Here is a 27,896-nt window from a genome sequence, read left to right on the forward strand (position 1 = left end):
CATGTGGCCAAAATATTGGAGTTTCAGCTTCAAGATCAGTTCTTCCAATGAACACCCAGGACTGATTTCCTTTAGGATGGACTGGTTGGACCTCCTTGCAGTCCAAGGGACTCTCAAGAGTCTTCTCCAACACCACAGTTCAAAAGCATCAATTCTTCTGTGCTCAGCTTTCTTTATAGTCCAATTCTCACATCCATACATGACCACTGGAAAAACCATAGCCTTGACTAGACAGACCTTTGTTGACAAAGTAATGTCTCTGTTTTTTAATATGCTATCTAGGTTGGTCATAACTTTCCTTCCAAGGAGTAAGCATCTTTTAATTTCATGGCTGCAATCACCATCTGCAATGATTCTGGAGCCCCAAAAATAAAGTCACCCACTGTTTCCCCCTCCATTTGCCATGAAATGATGGGACCAGATACCATGGTCTTAGTTTTCTGAATGTTGAGCTTTAAGATAACTTTTTCACTCTCCTCTTTGACTTTCATCAAGAGCTCTTTAGTTCTTCTTCACTTTCTGCCATAAGGGTGGTGTCATCTGCATATCTGAGGTTATTGATATTTCTCCTGGCAATCTTGATTCCAGCTTGTGCTTCTTCCAGCCCAGCATGATGTACTCTGCATATAAGTTAAATAAACAGGGTGACAATATACAGCCTTGACATATTCCTTTTCCTATTTGGAACCAGTCTGTTGTTCCATGTCCAGTTCTAACTGTTGCTTCCTGACCTGGATATAGGTTTCTCAAGAGGCAGGTCAGGTGGTCTGGTATTTCCATCTCTTTCAGAATTTTCCACAGTTGATTATGATCCACACAGTCAAAGGCTTTGGCAAAGTCAATAAAGCAGAAATAAATGTTTTTCTGGAACTCTCTTGCTTTTTCCATGATCCAGCATATGTTGACAATTTGATCTCTAGTTCCTCTGCCTTTTCTAAACCCAGCTTGAACATCTGGAAGTTCACGGTTCACGTATTGCTGAAGCCTGGCTTGGAGAATTTTGAGCATTATTTTACTAGCATGTGAGATGAGTGCAATTGTGTGGTAGTTTGAGCATTCTTTGGTATTGCCTTTCTTTGGGATTGGAATGAAAACTGACCTTTTCCAGTCCTGGGGCCATTGCTGAGTCTTCCAAATTTGCTGGCATATTGAGTGCAGCACTTTCACAGCATCATCTTTCAGGATTTGAAATAGTTCAACTGGAATTCCATCACCTCCACTAGCTTTGTTCGTAGGGATGCTTTCTAAGGCCCACTTGACTTTACATTCCAGGATGTCTGGCTCTAGGTAATCACACCATCGTGATTATCTTGGTTGTGAAGATCTTTTTTGTACAGTTCTTCTGTGTATTCTTGCCATCTCTTCTTAATATCTTCTGCTTCTGTTAGGTCCCTACCATTTTTGTCCTTTACTGAGCCCATCTTTGCATGAAATGTTCCCTTGGTATCTCTGATTTTCTTAATCCTTGTGCGCCAAGGATGTCACTGACCCAACAAAGAAACCATACTCTGCCTCTTCTTGTAGGACAGGGGTTTTTCTGCTTCTAATGATGTAGGTGTGTGAAAAGCCAGCCTGTTGGGACAAGATTGTCTGCTAAAGGAGCTCAAGCTTTGATTATTCGCTGTTGTATTTTCAGAGAAAACTACCAATGAAAACTACAGATCTCAGGACAGTGCAGGATGTTTCAAAAGCTAGACCGGAGTCATCCCTGGTGGTCCTGTGGCAAAGATTCCGTGCTCCAATGCAGAGGGCCCAAGTTCGATCCCTGGTGAGGGAACTAGATCCCACATGCTGCAACTAAGTGTTCACATGCTGCAACCAAGACCCAGCCCAGCCAAATAAATGATTATTTTTTTTAAGTAGCCAGAACAGTGGCACAAGGGAAGGGCCTGATTCACCGGCTCTGAGATTGGGGGCCCAGAGGGCTAGATTCTTAAGCCAACTCACTTTGTGACTTTGAAGGCCAGAGGACTTTGTTCACTTATTCATTCGAGAAATATTTAGTGAGTTCTTTCTTTCAAGGCCTTTGGAAGGGGTAGTCTTGAAAATAATTAGCAACTAGAATGGCATGGGCACCAAGCAACCAGAATGAGAAAATGGCAAATCAGAACGGATACTGCCTGTAAAGGACCAACACACTCTGATTTGCATGGGTGAGATCTCAGCCCCGGAGCTAAGGATGTGGGGGTGGGGGCACAACATTCTAGTGGCCTGGGAAGGGGGGCTCAGTGGTGGTCCCCAGACAACATAGTTCTAAGCTGAATCCTGCAGGACCAGAGGAAGAAACGGAGGAAGCAGGCATTTCAGGCACAAGTGGGATGCAGCTTGGACATCACATAGACAACATCCCATAAACAAGAGAGCCCCTAGGACTTCAGGAATCTTTCTGTATCCAAGTGAGGCTGCTAGGAAGTCTTGTTGCTGGGAGGGACCAGGCCCCCAAGGACCTTGCATGATTTAATAAGATTTGGGATTTAATCTCTCAAGTTGGTTTAGAACAGATAACAGACTTTTAATCAGAGGGGAACAGGACCAAATTGTCTTTCTAGTGTTTTTAGAAAGATCAAATGTCTACATTCTAATTAATAGGTGAGTGTAAGGGGCCAGAAGGAAGGTGACTAGAAACTTCCCTAGTGAAAGAAGACACGCGAGCATTTAGAAAAGAGTTGCTCTTAGGTGCACCTTTGGTGTCTGGGGGAACAGATTCCCTGGAGAAGGGGGCGGCAGAGGATGAGATGGTAGATAGCATCACTAATTCAATGGACATGAGTCTGAGAAAACTCCAAGAGATAGTGAAGGACAGGGAAGCTTGTCGTGCTGCAGTTCGTGGGGTCACAAAGAGTCCAACACAATTTAACGACTGAACAACAGCAACGTTTGCTTAGGCAGGACGTTTTCAGCCTGCAAACAAGCGACAGCCCAGGTGAATGGTTCAGGGTGCAATTTGTGCCTAAAGTACATGTTTCCAGGATTGCTGCTCTACCCCATAGCATCTTTTAATGACACAGCTGCTGATGAAATGCAAGCCTATAAAGGACACCAGGAATTGTAGTCAAGACTTCAGCCTGGGTTGCAGGCATCTGAAGGCTCGACTGGGGTTAGAAGATCCACTTCTGAGATGACCACTGGGCCTCTCCATGGGACTGCCTGAGCGTCCTTCCAACATGGTAGCTGGCTTTCCTCAGAGGACAAGTGATCCAAGAGGGCAAGGCAGATGCTACTACAATTTCATCTCAGACACAATATTCTATTGATTACACAGGTCAATCCAAACAGTGTTGGAAGGGGCTGTGCATGAATACAGGAGGCATTAGTCACTGGGGCCCATCTTGAAGGCGGTCTGCTGCAGCTGGGAGCCCTATCTGCCCTTGCTCAGTGCCTGGCACATTGTAGATATTCAGATAATGGTTTTTTAATTCAGGAAAGAGGGTTTGACTAGGTTATCCAGTTCAAAGAGTAAGAGAGGATGGGTAAGTGAGCCTGCCCACCCCACCTTAGCATTTCCAGCAAATTTTCAGGGATAGTTAAATCTCAAACCTTGCCTTGCCCCAGTGGTCCCAAAGCATGGGAGGTCTGTGTCTTTCTCAGCAGGGGTCAGAGAACATAGTCTGGCTGCAGCCCCACCCACAGGCAGCTGAGGCCTCAGATATGCCTTTCCTAAGGATGCTCCCTGGACAGCTGACCATTCCACAGACCATTTGTACCAGAGGAGTTGCAATTGAGAGAATCGCAAAGGGGTGGTTTCACCTTATCTGCTTGTTCCGTGTCAGCTGCCCTCCGACTAGTCTGTGGCAAGGGTGGGGTGAGCCACACAGAGAACTCTGTCAGGTGCCTATTTTTAGTGGCTCTGGCGGATGACAGAGCTCCATCACCAAGGAACAGGGAAGCAGCTGACACTCCAGCCTGCAATCTGGATTGCAGACGAGCCCTGAAATGCGGCTCGTCAATAATGCATGGGGCTATTAACACCAAGCTGGGGAAGTCTTGCTCTCTCCCAGCGATCAAAGCTGCCGCCTGGGAGCTGAGTTGGCGGTCAGATTTCATGGGTGCCTTAGAACCGCTGCCCCTCCATATGAGATTAGAATGGGCTGTTTCATGTCCAAGGATGAAAGCAGCAAGGATTTGGGAGAAAATCCGGCTTCCCAGAGAAATCAAAACACTTCTATTTCATTACAAATAGATGCATGACACAGCTAATAGCCCCTCTGAGCGGGAACGCCACGGGACCAGCTGTCTACATCAGCGGCTTCTCTCAGATATTGTGTAAAACATGTGGGATGCAAGATCAGGGAAGCTGCTTCATTTCCTTATGTTCAATGCACCTCCCAGAGCATAGATCCCCTGTTTCAGATCCTCAGGAGATTCACCTCCATCCCGCAGCATTAGCAAGGGTTGAAGCAATCTCCTCGGAGGTGATTGGGTGGTAGAAGCAGGGACCACTGAGGAGGAGGTGGCTGCAGCCGGCAGCTGACATCATATTAATAGCTCCTCATTACTGGGCATGATCCTATGTCCAGCACTTTGCATACAGCACCTTTAATCCTTGCAGCAGCTGCCAGTGTATTATTAGCTCTCGCCACAGTGAAGAAACTGAGGATCAGAGAGTTTAAGCAATCTGCCCAAGGCCACCCAGTTAAGAAGTGCTGGAGCTCAGAGAGGAGCCCAGGCTTGAACCTTTGCCCTATTCTAGCTGCTCTCGCAGATTCCCTCCAAAAACAAAGCCAAAGCCCGTAGCAAAACAAAGCCTTGCTGGAGAAGTAGGCCTTTTCACGTGGAATGTGGTGCTTTTAGCCAACCTCACTGGGGCAACACCCTGGCCTGAGTTATGTGGCTTTGCACAGCAATACCCCTGCCTTCATCCTAGCCATCTTTTAGTATCTTCTCCAGGGAGCTCTCCTTTCCAGCCCACAGAGCTGGCCTGAGTACAGGATAGCTGAGAAGCTGATTTCTTCTGGCTCTTGGCTCTGAGCCCTGGTGGTCTTTATCTTCTCTGGCTTGGCTTTCATCATCTGTGAGCTGCAGGTAATATCACCTCCATGGTGGCAAGGCAGCACAGGAGACACTTCATCAAGGTAGCTGAATAGGACTCTCTTGGCTTGTCCTGTAGGTGACAGCAGGTGCCCACTATGGTCTGTGTGCCCAACCATGCTTTCCTCTGCAGTAGCTTTCCCTGATCCATCTATATCCCCAACTATAGAAGCTTGGGTCAAATCTCCTTCTCCTTCAAGAAGAACTTCCCCATGTCAACATTCCCACCAGACTGCCACCCAGATGAGCTGGGCCCCCACTCACTGTCTCATCGTCTCTAGTTTTGTGTGATGAGCCTACATGGCACCAGCTTGGCCAGGAACTCCATCTCTTCCTCCTGTCTACCTTGCCTCCCACCCCAAACCCACCTGGGCATCAAGCACAAGGTAGACCCCAAGAGGGTTGATGGCAATTCTGCAGACCTGGCTTCAGAGTGCAGGCAGGCTCTGGGTACAACGACGATCAATGCTGTCAATCTCCCTGGCCCAGTGGACAAAAGGGCGCCTCCCACAGTCTGAGTCAGAGGAGGGCACCCTCGGCACACTTGGAAAATAGGCTGGGCTTCCCTGGCCTGGGCTGGAATGTGTCCCTGTCACTGACCCAGAGGCAAAGAGGACATCTGGGAGGCTCACCCACGTGATCCTCTTTGGTGTGTGTGTGCTAAGTTGCTTCAGTCTGTCCAACTGTTAGTGACCCTATGGTCTATAGCCCACCAGGTTCCTCTGTCCGTGGGATTCCCCAGTCAAGAATACCGGAGTGGGTTGCCATTTCCTTCTCCAGGGGATCTTCCTGACCTGGGGATCAAACTGTGTCTCTTGTCTCCCATGTTGGCGGGTGGATTCTTGACCACTAGCACACCCGGGAAGCCCGGTCCTCTTTGACATGCCTATCTAGTTATTTACTTGTCTCTCCCATCCAACTGGAGCCCCTCGAGGGGTGGACTGTGTCTGGTGCATGTCTGTGTGCCCAGGGCCAGAGCAGCATCTGCACCAAGGAAGCATTCAGAGTTCTGAGCGTTACCCACAGTTGGAGGGCTGGTGAGGGATCTGGGTTGAGGTCTGGAGAAGTGGGAGGGAACTTGGAAGCCCAGAAATGCTGGGGTGATGGGGGCAGAAGGGAACCTCAGTGACTGTCTGTCTAAGCCACTTAGGAACAGGTGTTTGCAAATCACAGACCTTGTACAGAGCTCTGGCTGCTGTCAATCCACTTGCCAGACTCAATCTCATCCAACACTAGTCATCTTTCTGCCTTCTGTGCCACCAGCTCCATGCCCAGGGAGGCATGTTGGTGCACGTGCATCTCCTCCAGCACCTGCTACACTGTGGTGCTCAGCTGGGTTGAAGTGAAGGCAGAGTCGGGAAAGTCCATATGCTCTTGACCCAGCTGCAGGGAGTCTCATTAAACACCCATGTGGCCTTTGATAGCGCTTCCTGCATCCAAACCTGCCTGGCATCTAATCCAAACTCTTCCTGCAGAAATGTAAATAGCTGCTGGTTTCAAAATGCGTCAGAGTCCTTCTGTCCTCAGCATGGCTGGCAGTGGCAGTGCTTTTCCACACTGGGCCGCAGTGCAGGCATCGTCCCTCCCATCTGGCCCTCATCACCCCTCCTCATCGGTCATCAAGGCCGTTTGGTGGCTTCCTCACCCTTCCTCCTGGAGTGCCCTCTCTCTGGCTGCCCCAAAGCTCTGCTCCTTGCCAGCTGATGCTCATTTCATTGGACCAAGACGTCACCATGTTCACAGACTGTGCCCATGACCCACAGTCCCCAGGGCAGGTGTAGTGCCCCAGGGTGCTGGACACAGGCCATTTCCACTCAGCTCAACAGTCCACCTCCAAGCTGCCCCACTTCTGTCTTTCAGACCTCTTTGCATACCCAGCTCAGAGGTTTTCTTTTTTTTTAATTATACTTTTTATTTATAGATAGTTGTAGATTCTCATGCAACTGTAAGAGATCCTGTGTACTCCTTACCCCAGTGATAACATCTTGCAAAACCATGGTGCAATACCACAACCAGGATACTGAGATACTGACACAATACAGATACAGAACATTTCCCACATCACGAGGATCCCACATGCTGCCTTTCAAAGTCACACCCACTTACCTCCCACCCCACCTCCTCCTTAACCCCCCGGCCACGATTAACTAATCCAGTTCAGAGGTTTTCTAAGCAACTCTCTGCTCAGGCCCCAGGCTCTTCCACCCCAGTCCTGGCCCCTGTTGGGTTCCCCCACTCTCCCACGACATTCTTCCACCCATCTCCAGTCTCTGGCTCACACCTGCAGACAGGGGTTGGTTTGGCGTGAGCTCTGGCCTGACACATCACAAACTCACTGGAGAAACTCAGCAAGCCTGGCCTCTCCCTGGGCCTCAGTTTCCTCCCCCAGAGAGGCGAGTCAGGGTAGATGTTCTCTAGAAGTCCCATCACCACCCACAAGAGTGCCATTGTGAATTCCTCTATGCTGAGCTCCGGTTCACCAACCCCAGACGATAGCTAGGTCATCCCCAGGAGGGCGAGTGGTACCCCATCAGAATTCTCTCCCCACCCCTCCCAGCACCCACCCGCTGAGCTTTCCACCCGCAACCCAGTGAGTCAGGACAAAGACTCCGGTCTGTGGGGAAATAACTCAGTATGCTCTCACCTGTTCTCTGAAACCACCTGCAGATTGAAGGAAAGGTGTGGGCTCAGCTCCCAGAGGCAGCAGAGGCTTCTGTGTTGCCAAAGCAGCACCTCCCCACCAGACCCAGGCCCCGGGCCACTTTGAGGTCTGAAGAGCTCTGACTGAGCAGTTATCTCTGAGTAGAAAATGTGTAAGCAGGTGCCTGTTGACTGAACGTGTTATTCCTCCTGATGGACTTGCTGGCTGGGGTGGCCTCCAGGTGTGATGCAAGAAGGACTCTTTGGCAGGAACCCCAGGGCGAGGCCCTGAGGTGCTCTGTGTGAAGTGGGCACAGGCCTTGGCCTCCTTTCCTGCTGGAGAGCAGCCGGGACGCAGAGCTGGAACCGCAGAGCCTGGGCTGTTGGTTGTGCAGTCCTGGTCACCTGCCCTGGTGACAGGGCCACGGCTCTGACAGAGGACAACATTTATCTCTTCCTAAGGAGTGTTCATTTGATGTCTAATGATTCCCTTCAAACCAGAGACACAGGAGTGTCACCACCTGCCTGGAGCGCCCGCCAGGCCACCACTAGAGTCAGACCGGAGTAAGCCAGACAGGAGCAGCACCCACAGGGTTGGGTGGCTGTTTCACACGTGTTGTTTCAGTATCTTCACAGTCTTTCTTCTCTTCCAGTGAGGAAATATGTTCGGAGGAGAAGGCACCTCCACAAAGCCACATGGTCCATCCTTAGCAATGGGATCCCAACTAGGTCTGATCGACACAGTCCAGGTCTCACCTGCTTCACCTCAGCTGCCCCTTCTGTCAGGGACTTCACTCGACCTTGCTTCCCTTTCAACACTCAAGATTTAAAAAAAAAAATCTGGGACCTCCCTGGTAGTCCAGTGGCTAATACTCCTCGCTCCCAATTTAGGAGGCCTGGGTTTGATCCCTGGTCAGGGAACTAGATCCCACATGCCGCAACTCAGAGTTCTCATGCCACAACTAAGACCCGGTGCAGTCAAATAATTTAAAAAAAAAAAAAAAAGCTTTCAAATCTCAATCGAATGCCCCTTCCTCCAGGAAGCCCACTTGGTCTGCTTAGCTGTGCCAACTTTCTCTCTTCACCATGTAACCCTTTATCCCCTTCCTGGTCTCTTTTCACACTTATTGCTGAAGAGTTCATTTGTACACTCAACTTTGCCATCTTGAGTTCCTGAGGGGACCCAGACTGCACCTGAGTCTCTCATCCCTAGGCTCCCCTGACCCCTCAAAACACTTCCTTTGAATAAACAAGGGTGGCTGTGACCTGGCTCACACTTCCCCAAAGCCAAAGACAAGGAACTAAGGGTCAGAAAGTTCAAACCATGATACCCATCACCTCCAGGGAGGCCCTAGCAGGGGAACTGCAGGATAAAATTGCTTGAAAAAGAAGGACAGCATATGACACATGTGTGCTTATCAACAAAGGACTCAAAAAGGCAGCTGAAGGCCAGGAGAATGCCCCAGTTCCACGCCAGCCACGGATCCTGAGAACCACCCCGGCTGGCTTCGCTGGACCTGCCCCAGATGCTCTCAGCTCAGGGCAGGGACCTCGGGGCTTGTCACTAGTACCTGTCTTGTCTTCTGCTAGCGTCCTGTTTCCGAGAGTGAGCTTGTCAACCGCTTTCTGGGATTTCTAAGAATAAATGTGGTGGGGGTGGTCACTGCTTTCTAGATCACTCAGTGTTTTACTGGAAACACACTGGTCTTTTCTGCAGAATTATAGCCAGCACCCGCAAGCTGAAATCACAGAACGTTCTGGGCTCATCCTCCTCTCTGGGGAAGTGGAACTCAGAGTTGGAGCTGTGCCCAGAGCAGTGAAATGTACCTGGGCATGGACCAGGGACTTGAGATTTGAGACCTGCCTTTCCAAAAAGAGGCTCATGAGAAGCAGTAGTGTCTGGGCTGGGCTTGGCTCTAGCTGGGATCTCCTACACATGGTTCATCTGTCCATGTCCAAAGTGCCCCAAGTTTGGCCCATACCCTGCTTTCTATTAAGTGCTGAGGACCAGAGGATGTGGTGGGCACTAGGTTCTTCTCTGGGGCCTCATGGTGCTGGTGAGAGCAACCAGCCCAAGGAGACCACCCCCACGGCTGTGAGTGTGGCACTGACTAATGGTGAGGAAAGTTCACAGAGGCAGGAGCAATCCTGAGTCCACACACAGGGAGTGTCTACAGAGGGATGGGAGGTGTGGGGAGATGGACACAAGGCCTGGAAGGATGGTGAGATCCAGAGGGGGACAGGGGAGGAAGTGTCTGCGTCCAGGGTCTCTTCCGGGATGTGTGTGGTCCCTTCAAGGGCAAAACAGCAACCAGAGGAACCACATCATGGGGTGAGGGCGCTTGGAGTTGGAGGGGATGGGGCAGCATCTTCTGCGAAGGCCTGGGCTCTACCTTAGGTCATGCCGGGACGCTGGGGTCTGTGGTCTCCCCAGTTCCAAGCAGCCCCACAGGTACATAATTCACTAACAGACTCCTGCCCCAAGCCCTGCCCTCTGTCCATAGAAACTTTGACCTTGCAAACATTGGCCCTGCCCCCTTCCAGAGAATGACAGCATCAAGCGTGCCCTCTGTCCTGTCACCTGACGCACCGAAAAGCTCAGCATATCCTGAAGACTGAACATTATCCCTGGCCTGGGGACCGAGATGGGTCCCATTCCTTCTCTTATCTGGGTCTTCAGGAGAGAAGACAGAATCTGGAGTCCAACAGATACGTGGCATTGATCCCTGCTTCTGACACATAAGAGAAGATGAGCTGACCTCTCAGTCTTAATCTCCTGATCTGTAAAATGGGGATAACCCTGCTTTAGCTTGCGTTGTAGGGAGGTCAAGGAGAGCCACCTGGGAAGCTGGTGGTGCTGTGCCTGGCATGCAGTAGATGCTCAGTAAATGTTAGGTTCTGGTCTTTCTCCTCCCTGTCCTAACCCTTCTTCCTCCAGTGAGTGACTGGGGACAGAAGTCCTGCTCTCAGGACCTCTGCTGGCAGCTGGCCCGCCAGGCACATGGCCAGTGTGGGCTGCATGACCACGGTGTGCTAGAAAAACGCATCTCGGGACAGTGAGGTCCCCCTTCCCAGACCCACAGTGTTAGCAGATTGACTCCACGAGTGAAGCCATTGTAAAGATGGAAACTGAGAAGTCCAGAAGGGGGTGGGGGCCTGCGACAGGCTGTCGGGTAGAAAAACAAACAAACTCAAGATGAGCGTGGTTATCCTGCGGGTGAGGGGTACAGACGGGCTAGTGGCCTTGACTGCTCACCTCAGTGTCCCCGCCCCGACCTTCCCTGAGCAGAGCCTAGCTCTTCTTAACAGTCCAGGTCCTGCTTTTGATGTTTTTTTTAAAGCTTCTTATTTTGGAATAATTTTAGATTTAGAGACAAGTTATAAAGACAGTACAGAGTGTTCCCATCACCCAGCTTCCTCTAATGTTAACATCTTACATAACTGTGGAGCATTTGCCACAGCTAGGAAACTAACCCTGGGATGATATTATTAACTGAACCACAAGCTTTACTTGAATTTCATCAGTTTTTCCTTAGTGGACATGAAATGACCTTTTTTCCTGTCCAGGGTCTTGTCTCGGTTACCAGGATGCCTGTGGTGGTCATATTTCCTTAATGTCCTTCCATCTGTGACAGTTTTCTCAGCCTTTTCTTATGTTTCATGACCTTGACAGTTTTTCACTTTTTTTATTGTGATGAAATATGTACATATAATATAAAACTACGATTTTAACCATAAATGGACAATTCAGTGGCAATAATGACATTCAGTGTTGCATATCTCATCACCACTATCTATTCTTCAAACAAGTTCATCATCCAAATGGAAACTCCATGACCGTGAAGCAACTCCCCATTCCCTCTCCCAGCTCCCCCTTGAGAGGCTCAGAGGGGCCCCCAACCCCAGCCTCATGTCCAGGAAAGAGGTTTTGTTCTCGCTGACCAGAATCAGTCCTTCTGGACCCCAGAGCTGCACAGAAAGGCCTGTGGGCCTTTTTCATGGTGGCACTCCTCCCTGAGCCTTAGCAAATCGAGTGCTTGCTAAGGACAGAGGTGAGTCAACACCCTGCCTGCCCCTCTTCTCTGGATATGGTCCTGTCTTGGCTTCATAACAAAGGCTGAGATATCTGAGGTACCCCTTCTTTACACCCACTGAGAGCCCTCTGGCTGAAGCCCGGGCAGTCTGTGCTAGCCTGTTTCTCCTGAGGGCCGATGTAGGGGTTCTCCTGGCAGAGCAGCCCACGCAGGGGTAAGTACCACCCACCAGCTCCAGCCCTGGTGTCCATCACTTGGCTCTATGGAGGAAGACATCAGTCCTGCAGCCCTAACCTTGGGATGCCCTCCTTGGCAGGCTGACTCCCAGGTATAACTCCACAGCCAAGGGCGTGCTGAACACAGGAAGGCCTAAAAGCCAGGTAGGTGTGCCAAGGGCCCAATGCCATGCACATCACGCTCTGCCACCTTGTAACACGCCAAGAACATCAACATGCCTGGCTTCCTGCCCCAGATCCGGGCACTCAGGACCTGGCTGCCCATTGCCAGACCCCCCTTACCAGGCTGGAGCCACTTCCAAAATTTGTGCCCTCCGACTGGACATGCCTGCTGCCCACCACACCAACTGGCCTTCCTCCTCTTGCCTGCTCCTCCCCCGCCAACCCATGGCTGGTTCCAGGTGAGGACTCTAAGGGGTGGCCCAAGCTCTTGGGCTTCCCTAGTAACTCAGCCAATAGACAATCCACCTGCAATACAGGAGACCACGATTTGGTTCCTGGGTCAAGCAGATCCACTGGAGAAGGGATAGGCTACCCACTCTAGTATTCTTCGGCTTCCCTGGTGGCTCAGATGATAAAGAATCCGCCTGCAATGTGGGAGACCTGGGTTCAATCCCTGGGTTGGGAAGATCTTCTGGAGAAGGGAATAGACTACCCACTACAGTATTCTGGCCTGGAGAATTCCATGGACTGTATAGTCCATGGGCTCACAAAGAGTCAGACACAACTGAGCAACTTTCACTTTTGGGATCTTTAGTTGCAGCATGCAGCCTCTTAGTTGAGGCCTGCAGTATCTAGTTCCCTTACCAGGGATCGAACTCGGGGCCCGCCTGCATTGGGAGCACAGAGTCGTAGCCACTGGACCACCAGGGAAGTCCCACTTCTTTAACATGTTGGGCTTCCCTTGTAGCTCAATTGGTAAAGAATCTGCCTGCAGTGCAGGAGACCTGAGTTCAATTCCTGGGTCGGGAAGATCCCCTGGAGAAGGAAATGGCAACCCACTCCAGTATTCTTGCCTGGAAAATCCCATGGACAGAGGAACCTGGCAGGCTACAGTCCATGGGGTCATGAGTTGGACATGACTGCGACTAAACCTCCACCACATACCCAGCTGTCTGGGAGAAGCAGCTGCCAGATCCCAAGCAGCTTGGGCTTGATCAGGTGAGGGCTGGACCTGGGTCTATTCTTCCTAATCCCTGGAGTGCTCCCTACTCAGCTAGAGAGAACCTCCTGGAGACCAGGGGTTCTCCTTCTGAGCTCTGTGGCCTGCATGCAATGCTGTTGCTCACCACTGGGTGGGGGCTGCTGAGTGGTAAAGCCCCTCCGGGGCCCTGTCAGTCACCGCGGGGGCCCACATAGATCCCAACATCCATTCAGCACTGTTCACTGACCCCAGGATGTGCAATGTGGGACACAGAGCTAGGAAGACCAAGCTAGGGGCTGCTTGATGGCTGTCTGTACCACAGACAGCGGAAACAAAAATCTGTGCAGGCCTGACTTCCAGGAGATTCTGAGGCCCCTCCAGGCAGCCTCAGTTTGGGGGTCACAGTATTCAACCCGCTGGCCTGAAGACCCTCACCCTGAGCAGGTGACTCAGTGCCTCAGAGCACAAGCTTTGGAATCACCAGCTGCTTATTTGCTGTGTGACCTGGGGCAAGTAGCCTAACTTCTCTGACACTGTTTCCTCACTTGCAAAATGGAGATACATATTCCCATCGGTGGAAATAAGTGGGCTTAATTTGTAGAAGATGCTTTCTTCCCTTCCTCTTACAAAAAAAAAAAAAAACCATCTTCTGGAACTCTTCATGGCTTGGAGGACAGAACTGCAAACTTCTGACCTGTATATTTAAAGCCTGTGTCTATTAGAACTCAATTTAACTTTCCCAGTACAACGACCAACTCATCTTAGCTTCCCCAGGACTTTCTTGGCTTTAGACCTGGAAGTCCTGTGTCCTAGGAGGTGCTTCAGTCCCATTAACTCCTCACCTACAAAAACCCTCTCATGAGAGCCCAGGTTTTTCACATCCCTCAACTTGGCTGCCAATGCAGGAGATACAAGAGACCTGGGTTTGGGGAAGATCCCCTGGAGGAGGAAATGGCAACCCACTCCAGCACTCTTGTGTGGAGGATCCTGTGGACAGAGGAGCCTGGCGGGATATGGTCCACAGGGTCACAAAGAGTCAGACATGGCTGAAGTGACTTAGCACCCACTCATGCAACCTGGCCACCCCTTCTGACATCTGACCGCCACCAGTGCTGTCTCCTCCATCTGAAATGCCCTTCCTCATCTTTGCCTGTCAAGAGTCAACTCAATGATCAAGAACAGCTCCTCCATGAGGGCTTCCAGTGCCCATGATGGAGTCAGGCCCCCTTCCGCTGTCACCCGGGGCTTCCTCTATGGCTCTGACACAGATCTGGCTTCCTCCGTCACAGGACAATGAGCAACAGGCAGCAGGCACTGCTGGTGTTACACTCCTGTGCAGAGTAGGTGTTCAATAAATGTTGTGTTTCTGTCACAGCCTCCTCCAGCTGGGTTCATGGCCCTGCCCACCTCATGCGTTTGCCCTTTGGGTGGTGGGCTCAGCAGAACCAGCCCTGGGGGGCGGGGGTTGCTGGGGGCTCAGGAAGAGACACAGCCAGGACACACCTCGCTCTGGGTGAGGGGACTTGTGCTGCGAGGTGGACCCCACCCTGTCCTGACACCACCCCCAGGGGTAAGAGCCCTAGGCCAGGGCCCACCTGCTCCCAACAACCCGCAGGCATCCAGCTTTTCCTCATTCACAGGAGGCTTAGCAAGCTCTTGGCAAGCGCGTGCTAGAAATGAAGGTGTGGGCTGTCCCCCCCGCGGGCACTGAGGTCATCCTCGGTTTCCTAGGAGATTAGGTGGTGAGTGTAAACACAGGGGGAGGCCGGGGGAGGGGTCTGGGGAAAATGAGTCCATCTAGCGCCCTGGACACAGAGGAGGTGCAGACACCCGGGGGAAGGTGGTAGCAGGAGGCCCCCACGGCCCCAGGAGGAGTTGGTCACAGCACAGGGTCAGAGCTGTAAAGCCAGTGATAGAAATCTAGGGCTTGCTGAATCTTCCTCCACAAAAGGAATGACCCTGAGGACCGGGTTTCCGGCTCTTCTCGTGACTCTCAGAACCCTCTCGGCTGGTGGGTACAAGAGATCCCTGTCCAGAGCACTTTCCCTGAGGGGTGCCTGCTCCCGCCTCCGAGGCCCCCCCCCCCCCCCCGAGAAACAGCCCCTTTCCCCCCTCCCTCCCTGACCCCGATTCTCAGAAATAAAAGGGAGCAGCGGGGGCGGAGTGGGGGAGACCTTCAGTTGGCAGCCATTCTGAAATCAGTTCTATTTTCTGCTCTTTTCCTGTTCAGAATAGACAGCAACATAAAATGTGAGCCGAAGGATGGGAGTGATTGCCACTTGGGCCCCTCACTCGCTGAGATAAGAAATAATCAATTGTGTGGAATTCAAGAAGGGATTATCCAGGAGCAGAAATCGCTTTCTCACAGAAACATTCCTCTGCTCTGCCCGGAGATGTCCCCCCTCACTGTGGGCACAGCCCAGCAGTTTCTAGCTGGGTCAAGGGCAGTGCGTGTCAAGGGTGGGGTCTCTGAGGACTTCCACAGGATAGCCGGCCTCTGACCTGCCTCAGAGGTCCCCCACTGGGCGGGGTAGGAGCATCTCCTCCTTCTGGCAACTACTGTCCCACCAGCTCCTTCACTCCACCCACAACCAGAGAGAGCTTCCTCAAAACCCATTTTATCAAGTTCCCTCCAGGCAGCTAAAAGCCCTCAAGATAAAGTTCAGACTCCTTAACATGGCTTAAGAGGCACTTGATGATCTGGGCCCGTTTAGCCTCCAATCTCTGCCCCTGGCTCTCCCTACACCAGCCACAGGGGCGGCTTGCAGGCCAAGCCATCTGCCTGGACTGTCCGCAGGCCTGGCCTGCCCTGGAGGTCTCACCCGGGGCGTTCTCAGGATGCTTGTGCACTTGTCAGTGCCTGGACGTGTAACACACTAGATTGCTGTTGTGAGTGTTCACACTGTTTTCACAGCTGCTGCTCACAAGTGTTCTATTTACCACATGTGGGAGCCTCACGGTTATGTTACAAGAATGATGCCCTTCCGAGCCCACAAGTTTGACTTCTGTGAGGGGAAGGACGTGTCTGCTGCCACTCTGGGTCCCAGGCACCTGGAACAGAGGAGGTACTCAGTGAAAGTTTGTTGACTGAAAAAATGAAAGAATGAATAACAGATTAGCTACTCAGAACATGACTGAAAAACTGAAAGAATGAATGAATGAAAGTCCCACACACTTGAAACATCAGTCCCTACACTTCTTCCCTGGTCAGAGTTAGATTCCTGGGTGGGACGGATTCTGTTTCTTAAGAAGCATTAAAGTATCACTAGACTGTAAAGGCAACAGAGGAAACTATTGGGTTGGCCGAAAAGTTCGTTCGCATTTTCTTGTAACATCTTACAGAAAAAAATCCAAACAAACTTTTTGGCCAACCCAATATATTCAACAGGACTCTTGTAAAGAATAAAATTACATGTGGTAGGAAGGAATACTTCTATGAGCTCACGGGGTAAATTAAATCACAGAAGATGGCTGTTTAGTTGTCCACTAAGGAGGATGAGCCCACTTAACTGAAACTCATTTTGCGTTGCCAAGTGGAGTCTGCAGGTTTAGTCTGTGAGTTGGAGTGCTCAGGATCACAGAGGAGATACAAGGCCCTTTCCTCCTTTCCCTCATACCGCATAAACTGTCAGACCAAGACACCCCTGCCTTCACCCAGTCCTGCCCCTAGCCAACTCTACTAGGCCATCAAGGGCTGACTCCCAGGCCACCTCCTCTAGGAAGCCTTCCCTGATGCCTAGATGGAAATGTGCAAGTCTCCCTCCTTCAATTCCCTTCTGGCTTATAGACCAGGTTGTGGGTGCCCCATGCCCACGCTGGGCTGGCACTGCTGCAGGGTAGAGCTGTCCCCTTCACTTCTTTATCTGAAGAGGAACACAGCACAGATCTGATGCCAGAGGAAATGAAATTCATATACGATCTGCAGAAGTCTTAATGTGCTAAGTCGCTTCAGTCCTGTCTGACTCTTTGCGACCCCATGGACTGCAGCCCCCCAGGCTCCTCCTTCCATGGGATACTCCAGGCAAGAATACTGGAGAGGGTTGCCATTTCCTTCTCCAGGGGATCTTCCTGGAGATCAAACCCATGTCTCCTGCTTGGCAGATGGATTCTTTACTACTGAGTCACCTAGAAAGCCCCAAGTCAAGCTTAATAAGTACCTTTAAAATTGGACTTCTCAAAGCACATGCTGATATAGGTTATGGGTCTCCAGGAGTGGACCAGGATATGTAAGGTTTCTCAAACTTACTTGACTTTGGACCTTTTGGTTCAAGTAATGACTTGTTGCACGGAACATACTTTGGGAAATGTTAGAGAATGCTATTGAATCTAGATATATTTTAACAGCCCCCTCATTTTTTTAGAGAAAGAGTCAAGCCCCAGAGATGAACTAGCAGAATCAGGACAGCACACAGGTTGCTTCTCGTCTCACCTTAACCGCAGAAGCATCACCAAGGATGAGAATGAGTTCTGAGCTCCAAGCTGAGGGGATCAAGGCAGCAACGTGACCCTGGAAAAGTCTGGGCTCAGTTTGACCTGCCCAGTACCTGGCATCTTCCAGGCAAGGCCAGAGCCACAGTCTGAGTCTTTAAGTGGGGGCTACAGGGGTCAGGTGGAGCCTTCGGGAGTCTACTGGTCTTATTAATTTATAGGATGGTGGCAGAAACCTAAATGCTGCTCAGACCATGGTCTCGGCCATCCCAGAAGAGGTAGGAGGGGCCTTAGCCATCCTGAAGGTCTCCTTTTCCCCAGGGATCTTATGAGGCTGCCCAGGGATAGGCTACCTTGTCTTTTCAGTGTCCTGACACCTCCCAACTTTCTGGCAGCCTCCTCCACAGAAGTCTCTAGAGTTCATCCTCAGTAAGCTACAAAAGGCAGGAGCTGGCAATGTCAGGCAGCCCAGATGCCCAACAGCAGAGTGTGGTTGAGTGAATCTTAGGTTGATTCATGAACTCCTAGGAATGAGAGGCAGGAGAAAGGGGAGACAGTGGGTACAAAGGAGAAAAGGCAGCCCCTGCCACCAGGGAGCTGAGTGCGGTGGTTGACCACAGAGGTTCTAGCCAACACTTCTAAGCTGTGTGGCTCCAGGCAAATACTAGATCCTTCTGAGCCTTGATTTTTGCATGCATGCAATGGGATGAGATGGTAGTACCCACTCCACAGGGCTGTTAGGAGGATTTAGTTAGTCAGTCCCTCAAAGCAGCATCTGCCATGCTTACCATCTTTAAGAAGCAGCCCCAGGGTGGGGCAGTTCCTTGTTCTGTGTGACAGGTACCTGAGTTCCTCAATCTCCCCATTTCACCATTTCCTCAGCTAGAAAATAGAGTCGATATGGCAGCTGTAATGGTTAGATTTAAGCAAGCTAATTCACAAAAAGGACTTGGAAGTGTGGATGCTATGTAATAAACACTCAAACATGCTATTATTTTATCAGTGACACAGGGAAATGAGGATACAAATGTTAAGATGTGGGACTTCCTTGGTGGCCCAGAGGCTAAGACTCTGTGCTCCCAATGCAGGGGTCTGAGTTTGATCCCTGGTCAGGGAACTAGATCCTGAAGGCTACAACTAAGAGTCTGCATGCTGCAACTAAAGATCCTAGGAGCTGCCACTAAGACCCAGCTCAGCCTAAATAAATAAATATTAGAAAAGAAAATATTACCAAGTGGAAAAAAAAAAAATCAAGTTGCATAATTTGCCTGGGCTTTGTTTCCCAACTGCAGCAGTTCCCCAGGTTCGGGGGAGGCTGGGCAGGTGGGCAGGTGGTGTATACCCATCCTTACAGGCCTGGAGCCCCTGTCCTCACGAGGCATGTGTCCCAGGATGCACCCCTTAGGGGGCGGGGTGAAGGGGGGTGAATTTCCCATCCATCCTGGGGCGTGGGGAAGGCTTCTGGTCATGAAAAGATTTCACACCAAAATCCCAGGAGCCCAATAACTGATCCCAAAACCCCTTTGCCGTGTTCCCCAGGGTGCTGAGGGGTCTAGACAGGACCCCTCATTCCCTGCTCAATGTCAGAGTTCCCAGGGAGGATCCAGTTCAGCCCGGGTTCAATTAATTCTTGCTTGACACTCTAATGTGCATATGCTAATTCTAACCTTTCAGAGATGGGCTTCAGTAAAGATGGGCAGTCAGGCTCACACATATTGGTTCTTGTCTTCTGTAAAGTTTTGAAGTAAATAAAAATTTTGAAATAAAACACATACACACAACTTTATGATCTCACATTTTCTCTGTCCCCAGCTGCATATGGAACCTTGACGAACTCCTACTCTCCTTGAATTATGTCTTTAAGGCTCTGACATTTAGCAGAGGTTTTTATGAGCACAGTTATTAGTCATCCTTCAAAGCAACCACATGAAATGGGCCAGGGGCTTATGTTCTTTAGCAGACAGAAAGGTTGAGTCACTCACAAGGTTTAGATATGGTTTAAATGTGTAGGGAGATTATATATATTCATATGTACATATCAGTCAAGCTATACTTATCCCTAATAATGCGGGAGGGGGTATTATTTTTAGATTAAGCTAACTTTTTTGGAAACTTACCATTGTACCAGAGCCTATTCTAACCATTTAATAAACATACCTCTTGTGATTCTCAAGGCAACCATAGGAGGTAGATATTATTACTGAATCTTACCAAAGGAGGAAACCTAACTCAGAAAGGTTAAGTGACTGGCCCAAAGTCCCAGGCAACAGAGGAGTTTTTCTGGCTCTGAAGACATGTATTATCAGTTGTATCGTCCTGCCTTATCATGAAATGGAATCCTTATAAAACCCATACGCTTTCTTTGAGCAAATAACACAACTGTCTTGGCTATAGGCTTGAGAGACAGTGGAGTCCCCAATGACAAAAGTCAGCCTCTAAGACTCTCCCATAGTATATATTTTTTAATTTATTTTTGGCTACGCTGGGACTTTGTTGCTGCATGTGTGCTTTCTCTAGTTGTGGAGCACAGGCTCCTCACTGCGGTGGCTTTTCATTGCAGAGCACAGCCTCTACATGAGCAGGCTTTAGAAGTTGCAGCACGAAGCCTCAGCAGTTGTGGAGCACAGGCTTTGTTACTAGGTAGCGTGTGGGATCTTCCTGGACTAGGGATCGAACCTGTGCCCTCTGCATTGGCAGGCAGATTCTTAATCCACTGCACCACCAGGGAAGTCTGAATTTCCCATAATATTGACACTTGTCCCAAGGAAAGAGAATGGGCTCTGGGACAGACCGATCTGGACCAAACTCCAGCTCTGCCATTCACTAGCTGCATCTCCCTGGGCTCGAAGGGGCCTTTCCCTGGTGGAGTATTTGGATTCCCGTCTGCTGAGTGACACAGCACCCAGGTATGCCCTGCACCTGGCTCCCACTCTTCTGAGAGGAGAGGTGATGCTTGTGAGCTTACCTGGGCCTGTGGTTGCCTGGCCCACCTGAATTTGGACTGAGATGTAATTCATGAAGTGGAACTATTGAAGGCAGCCAGAGTCTGATATGTCAGAACACCTTCCTTTAAACAGACCAACATCCCAGTAGGCAGTGCCCATGTGACCAGGTGACCAGGGGCACATCTACAAAGAGCTCTTGCTTCTCCAAGTCCTCAGCCCTGGCGCCTACCCCCCACCAAGGAAGGCGGGGACCTCAGACCCATGTGGGGTCCATAGAGAGGCTGCAGGGCAGCAGGGAAACAGAATGTTTCCTTCTCCTGAGGGCCCCCAACCCTCATGTTCTAAATGGAGAACACTGGCTCTATCCTGTGGAAAGTCCCCAAGTGAACGGACTAACAATTGACTCCAGCTGGACCTCTCTGCTAACTCTGGCCACATTTCCCATACTTCCGTTCCCGGAATCCATCCCTTGCCCCTTCTAGATCTGAAAGTGACCCCTGGGCCTCCTGGGGATGCAACTCTCCGCCTGCTGTGGCTCATATCTGGGGCTGCTCCTTCCTGGGGAGGAGTCAGCCAGCTGCCCATTGTCAGCCCCCATGCCCTCCACCTCCGCTGCCTTCCTGTCCCTGAGGTGAGGCCGCCCTGGGGGCTCCCTGAGACTGAAGACAATTGTCTCAAATAAAGAAGCACTGGCCTCCTCCCCTTGTGGCTAAAATTATCAGAAAGTGAACATGCATTGCTGACCTTAATCCTCCCCCTGCCCTGGTCCCTCTGGGAGCCTGTGCTGCCCCTCACTCAGACCCACAAGCCCTTCCTGGATGAGGCAGCTTCCTTCTAAAAGAGCTACAGTATGGCCCGCTTTCTCCGGCTCCTCATCTTGTACACAAAGATCATGGGGTCCAAGGACCAGGGGGTGCTAGTATGTCTCCCAAGAGGTGTGGAAGCTCCATTGTGGTCCCCTCTGCCATTGCCAAGACCACAACCACCATAAGCCTCCGCTCTGTGGATGCACAGCAACCGTCTTTATCCCTCGCCTCCCAACCACTGCACAACCGTCTCCATGCTGGCTTCCTCCTCACTTGCTGATGTTCCTCACTTCCTTGCATCCTTGCTGTTGGATAGATCCCAGCTCCTGTATTATTTCATTGTATCTAAAATGCTTCCGGGAAGGAATGTCAAAGCTTCTTTAAAAAACACCTAGGAAGATGTGCCCAGGGCTAAGTCCCCAACAAGAAATATTTGGTGAGCATGTTGGTGAAGAACTTGGAAATGCCCCCTGTCATTTGTCCCTTCATCAGGGACACAAGCAGGAGCAGAAACCAGGCATGCCCTGCAGGGCACAAAACCCCTTGTTCACGTCATCAGGCAGAATCTTCTCAAGGCTTCTGTGTGGCAGGGAGGGCAGGGATTTTGCAAGAGGGGTGACCCGAGGCCCCGATCAGGGAGGTGGCTGGCTCTACGCACATGGACCCAGAACTAATTCCCAAGCCCTTGACCTCCGGCTCATCAGCTTTACATCAGCCTTCTTGGGCCCAACTGTCCCAGCTCACAAAAGTTAGGAAAGGAGCAGGGTCGGGGACAGAGGAAGAAAAAGCAACGTGTCCCTCCCATGGCTCTGCAGGATCCCTCCCTGAAGAGCTCTCCCTGCCTTGGTCCTGCCTTTGCCTCTGTCCGCCAAAATGACCCTCCCTGCAGTGTGCTGTCTCTCGGCTGAGTAGTAGAAATATCACAGGTTGTGGCGTCAGGCGGGCTGGGTCGGAATCCCCATTTGTCAGGGACAGTCGCCGTTCACACCTGCTGTCCTTATAGAAAGATGCCTCGGGGCTCCTTTCCCTCTAAATGTGCCCCCGTCAGGACCGTCTGTGGCATGCCACCTTCCTAAGGCAGAAGGCACGGCACGCGGGCAGCTGGAAGTGGCCTGGCTGGGTCCCAGATAGTGCTGTGATTGGAGAAGGAACAGAGAATGAAGTGTCCCTTTGAGGACACTGACAGGGAAGTGGGTGCTGGCTGTAGCCGTGGGAGGTTCTGGGGCCCCAGGAGGAAGCCCTGGCCAGGTCTGGAGATGCAGAGTCTGAACTCCGGGGGCCAGGCCCTGCATCTGGTGACAGAGGCATCTTGGGACAGTGCCACCACCTTGCCCACCTCTGGGGGTGGGGGTGGGGAGGGGCATCACTCACAGCGTGGTCTCAATGAATGATGCCACCTGGAATCGGGCAGGGCACGACCTACCCATCTGTGAAGGGCCGTCTACCTAAAGTGCCCACAGAAAAGCAAGTGAGCAGACGTTAGATCACATCAGAGGGCAGGAATAAATAGGCAGCAGAGAAGTTACCAACACAGAAGAAAGGTAAACTCCCAAGAAGGAGAGGAAGCATCCTCGTCAGTCTGGGGAGGAGTTTTAAATCAACCCGACTCATCTCAATCAACATTGACTGAGCATCTACAGTGTGCTGAACCCGGGCAGTTACTGGGGTGGGGGAGGGGGTGGGCACTGCCACTGAGGAGCTTCTGGGCCAGGAGGGAAGTGGGCAGGCCACCCCCTGCCAGCCCCGCAGGGCAGGGCGGGCTCAGGGAGGTGCAGGGTGGGCCCAGAGCAGAGGAGGAGCTCCGGGGAGGGTGCGTCGGGTCAACTCTTCTGGCTTCACGGAGAGTAGAGTTGGGTCACCAAGGTGATGGGGATGCAGGTATGCAGGTTGTCATCTCGGCCATAGAGCCAAGCCTCGGAGAGCTGGATTGACATCCATCCAGGACCCCCAGGGTCCAGGGATTGAGATCCGGCAGCAACCTGAGGTCAGATCTTAAAAGAGTCTTCAATTCCAGGCTGAGGAGTTTGAACTTGATTCTGAAGAAGAAGCCACAAGATGTTTCTTAGTAAAGGGGTGACTCGGTCAGATTCCTTAATAGCCTGGGAGCTGTGGTCCCTGCTTATGCTGTACCCCGCCCCCACCCCGGGATGCCCTGCCAGGGCTTTCTCCTCTGCACCACTCTCTGTCAGTGAAGGGGGGCTCACACTAGAAGCAGCTCGAGTCCTGGGCAGCAGAAAGGAGGACCGCTGCCAGGAGCAGAGAGCGTTTGGCCCAGGCTGAGGCCCTTCAGTCTGTGGGAAGCACTCTGTCCCTGCAGAAATCGGCTTCCCAAGGGAGATGGCTTGAGGCCTCTTGGATTGCTAACCAATGCATCCAGCTAGCCTGGGAGGACCCAAGAGTCCTCATGAACTTTTTCACTGCTGGTTGCTCCAGCAAGTAGATTTTCCATGACCATCTCATACCAGTAAAATGCAATGCCATACACTGCCTGGTGTATGAGTGTGTAGGCCTGCTGTGGCAGACGACCACAAACTGGGTGGCTTAAAACAACAGAACTGTACTCTCGTAGTTCTGGGGGCCAAAAGTCCAAAATCAAGGCGTTGGGAGGGCCATACTCCCTGCAAAGCCTCCAGACGAGAATCCTGCCTCACTCTACCAGCTTCTGGTGGCTCCAGGAGTTCCTTGGTGCGTGGCTGCATCACTCCACACTGGCCTCCTTCCTGCTCCTTGTCTTTGTATCTCCTCCTCTCCCACCTCTTCTAAGGACACTTGTCTTTGAGTTTAGGGCCCACCTGGATAGTCCATGGTGATCACATTTCAGGATCCATGACTTAATTACATCTGCAAAGACCCTTTTTAAAAAGTAAGGTCACATTCCCAGATTCGGGGGCTTAGGATGGGGCATGACTTTGGGGGGCCACCTTTCAACCTATGACACGTGGTCTTTGGATTCAGACAGAGTCAGGAGGAAATCCTGTCTTATAATTACTAGCTAAGCTGGTCTTGGGCAAGTTTAGAAATCTCCTTGAACATCATTCCTTTATCTTTAGGTCATCCCTGTAGCTCAAACGGTAAAGAAGCTACCTGCAACGCAGGAGACCCAGGATTGATCCCTGGGTTGGAAAGATCCTCTGGAGAAGGGAATGGCAACCCTCTCCAGTATTCTTGCCTGGAGAATCCCATGGACAGAGGAGCCTGGTGGGCTACAGTCCGTGGGATCGTGAAGAGTTGGACATGACTGAACAAATAACACTACTATTTGCCAAGCTGGCCTTGGACAAGTTTAGAAATCTCCTTGAACATCATTCCTTTATCTTTAAAACAAGGAAAATATCTATTCATAAGGTTGTTGTAAGACTTTCATGAGATGATGGTCACTTAGCGTACAGTCCACAGTACATGGCATGGAAGATGATGATTAAAACAATGATGAACTGACTCAGAGAAGTGGAGGGAGTTGCCCAAGGCCACACAGCTACTTAGGTAGCAGAGCCAGAACTGGAACTCAGATCTCTCTCTTACACCAAAGGACAGCCTCTTGACATATGACTTGTGCTCTAATTACCTGCACTGAAGTTTTGACCCTGCTCTGTTGGCTGGTTCCTCAAGGACATCTCATGCTCCTCTGGTCTATCCCAGAGACTATGGACCCCTTGGCAAGTGGGTGAACAGCATCTCAAAGCAGAGTGAACAGCCAACTACTGGCTCCAAGGAGGTGAGATTAGGATCAGAGTTATTCCACTACAACGAGGGAAATCAGATTTGACCTCCTCTATAAGGAGGAGTCGTGGAAGAAGCAGTTGGTCACAGCCTCACCACTGGGGTTGCTGACCATTCACCTTGGGACAGTGATGGGGTGGACTCAGTCCACACACTGTCTCATCAAGCCTTGCCTCTTCCCTGTGGGACAGAAGGAACATCGCATACAGAGTTTAACTCACTTGTGTTGAGAAAACAAGGCTTTTTCTGCATCTGGGGAAGCAAAGGCCTCAGTTCAGTTCAGTCCCTCAGTCGTGTCTGACTCTTTGCAACCCCATGGGCCGCAGCACGCCATCACCAACCTGCAGACCTTGCTCAAACTCATGTCTATCGAGTCAGTAATGCCATCCAACCATCTCATCTCCTTCTCCTCCTGCCGTCAATCTTTCTCAGCATCAGGGTTTTCTCCAATGAGTTGGCTATTTGCCTCAGATGGCCAAAGTATTGGAGCTTCAGCATCAGCCCTTCCAATGAATAGTCAGGACTGATTTCCTTTAAGATTGATTTGATCTCCTTGCAGTCCAAGGGACTCTCAAGAGTCTTCTCCAACACCACAGTTCAAAAGCATCAATTCTCTGGTGTTCAACTTTCTTTATGGTCCAACTCTCACATCCATACACGACTACTAGAAAAATCATAACTTGGACTAGATGGACTTTTGTCAACAAAGTAATGTCTCTGCTTTTTAATATGCTTTCTAGGTTGGTCATAGCTTTTCTTCCAAGGAGCAAGCATCTTTTAATTTCATGGCTGCAGTTATCATCTGCAGTGATTTTGGAGCCCAGGAAAATAAAGTCTGTCACTGTTTTCATTGTTTCCCCATCTGTTTGCCATGAAGTGATGGGATCGGATGCCACGATCTTAGTTTTCTGAATGTTGAGTTTTAAGCCAGCTTTTTCACTCACCTCTAGCAAAGGACTCCTGCTGCTGCTGCTGCTGCTGCTGCTGCTGCTGCTAAGTCACTTCAGCCGTGTCCGACTCTTTCGACCCCATAGATGGCCTCCTACCAGGCTCCTCTGTCCCTGGGATTCTCCAGGCAAGAACACTGGAGTGGGTTGCCATTTCCTCCTCCAATGCATGAAAGTGAAAAGTGAAAGTGAAGTCGCTCAGTCGTGTCCGACTCTTAGCGACCTCATGGACTGCAGCCTACCAGGCTCCTCTATCCACCGGATTTTGCAGGCAAGAGTACTGGAGTGGGGTGCCATTGCCTTGCGACAACAAAATCAAGGCAGGATTAACTCCTCCCTCTAGGAACTCTTTGAAACCTGATCTCCCTTCCCACCCCACAAAGACATAACTTTGATCTTTAAAGCCACTGTCACTCAGATTTCCCAGACCTGCTGTCTTGGGAGGCACCTGCCAGCTTTCACAGGGGAAACTTCATATTAGTGCATTTACTACCTATAGTGACACTGGACTCAGTTTTGGGCTGTGGGGAGAAAGACATGGGCCTGGGCTTCTGTTGTGGGTGGCAGTGCATGCTTAGTCATTTCCCACTCTTTGTGACCCCATGGACTGTAGACCCCTAGGCTCCTCTGTCCATGGGATTCTCCAGGCAAGAATACTGGAGCAGGTTGCCATTTCCTCCTCCAGGGGATCTTTCCTACCCAGAGATGAGACTTGTGCTTTCTGTGTCTCTTGTGTCTCCTGCACTGCAGGCAGATTCTTTACCTCTGAGTCATCAGAGAAAGCCTGAAGTGTCAGTTGCTCAGCCATGTCTGACTCTGCGACCCCATGGACTGTAGTCCGCCAGGCTCCTCTGTCCATGGAATTCTCCAGGCAAGAATACTAGAGTGGGTAGCCAATCCCTTCTCCAGGGGATCTGCCCAACCCAGCCATCAAATCCTGGTCTCCTGCATTGCAGGTAGATTCTTTACCATCTGAACCACCGGGGAAGCCCTGTCATGGGTGGGATAGAACCAAAGAAGTGCTTGCCTGCGGAGGATGTCAGAGCCTGGACCCCACACCTGGAGAGGGCCTAGGGGTGGAGGCAGGGAAAGGCCTTGGCAGGGTCCTGGCCAGGTCTTTGGGTTGCTGATCAAAGAATAAAGGTATCATCTAAAAAGGAAATTGGTGGGAGGGGCGGGGAGCGGAAAGGACAGGATTATCTCCCTCCTAGTGAAATGGAAAGGTTCTGGCAGCAGGAAAAAGAAAAAAAACAAAGGCAAGTGGGTGGCCATCCTGGCAGGAATGGGGACTGGGAGGAAGAGCAGAAGGGCTCTTGGCCAAGTGGTGACTCACAGGTACAAAGCCCTGCAAGCACAGGGCAAGTCCTGAGCTGTGACCCGTGGTCCCAGGAGACCTCAGAGACCCAGGCCTCGGGGTGGGGAAGAGGAAACTTAAAGATTCCACATCCTGCAACGAAGGTCAAAGGCCCCTTGGTGCTTCAGTTAAGATCTGGCCTAGCCAAATATATTAACTAACAAAATAGAAAGTGAAAGTGAAAGAAAGTGAAGTCGCTCAGTCGTGTCTGACTCTTTGCGACCCCATGGGCTGAAGCCTACCAGGCTCCTCCATCCACGGAGTTTTCCAGGCAAGAGTGATGGAGTGGGTTGCCATTTCCTTCTCCAAGGGATCTTCCCAACCCAGGGATCGAACCCAGGTCTCCTGCATTGTAGGCAGACGCTTTACCGTCTGAGCCACCAGGGAAGTCAACTAACAAAATAACAACAACAACAACAACAACAAACTACCTCATAAGCCACTGCCGACGATGTCTGCTAATCCACCCGCATGTGGATCCACCCCCATTTCATCTTTCCCGGGTGCGGGAGTCCATTCTGGAATCCACTGGCCCTGGGTGCTCCAGGAAGGTGGGTGACCTCCAGAGTCTCTGCTTGATGTTTGGCCTTATTGGGTGGGGTAAGGGCCTAGAA

This window comes from Bos taurus, chromosome 11, assembly GCF_002263795.3.
Source record: "Bos taurus isolate L1 Dominette 01449 registration number 42190680 breed Hereford chromosome 11, ARS-UCD2.0, whole genome shotgun sequence".
NCBI classification, from domain to species: Eukaryota; Metazoa; Chordata; class Mammalia; order Artiodactyla; family Bovidae; genus Bos; species Bos taurus.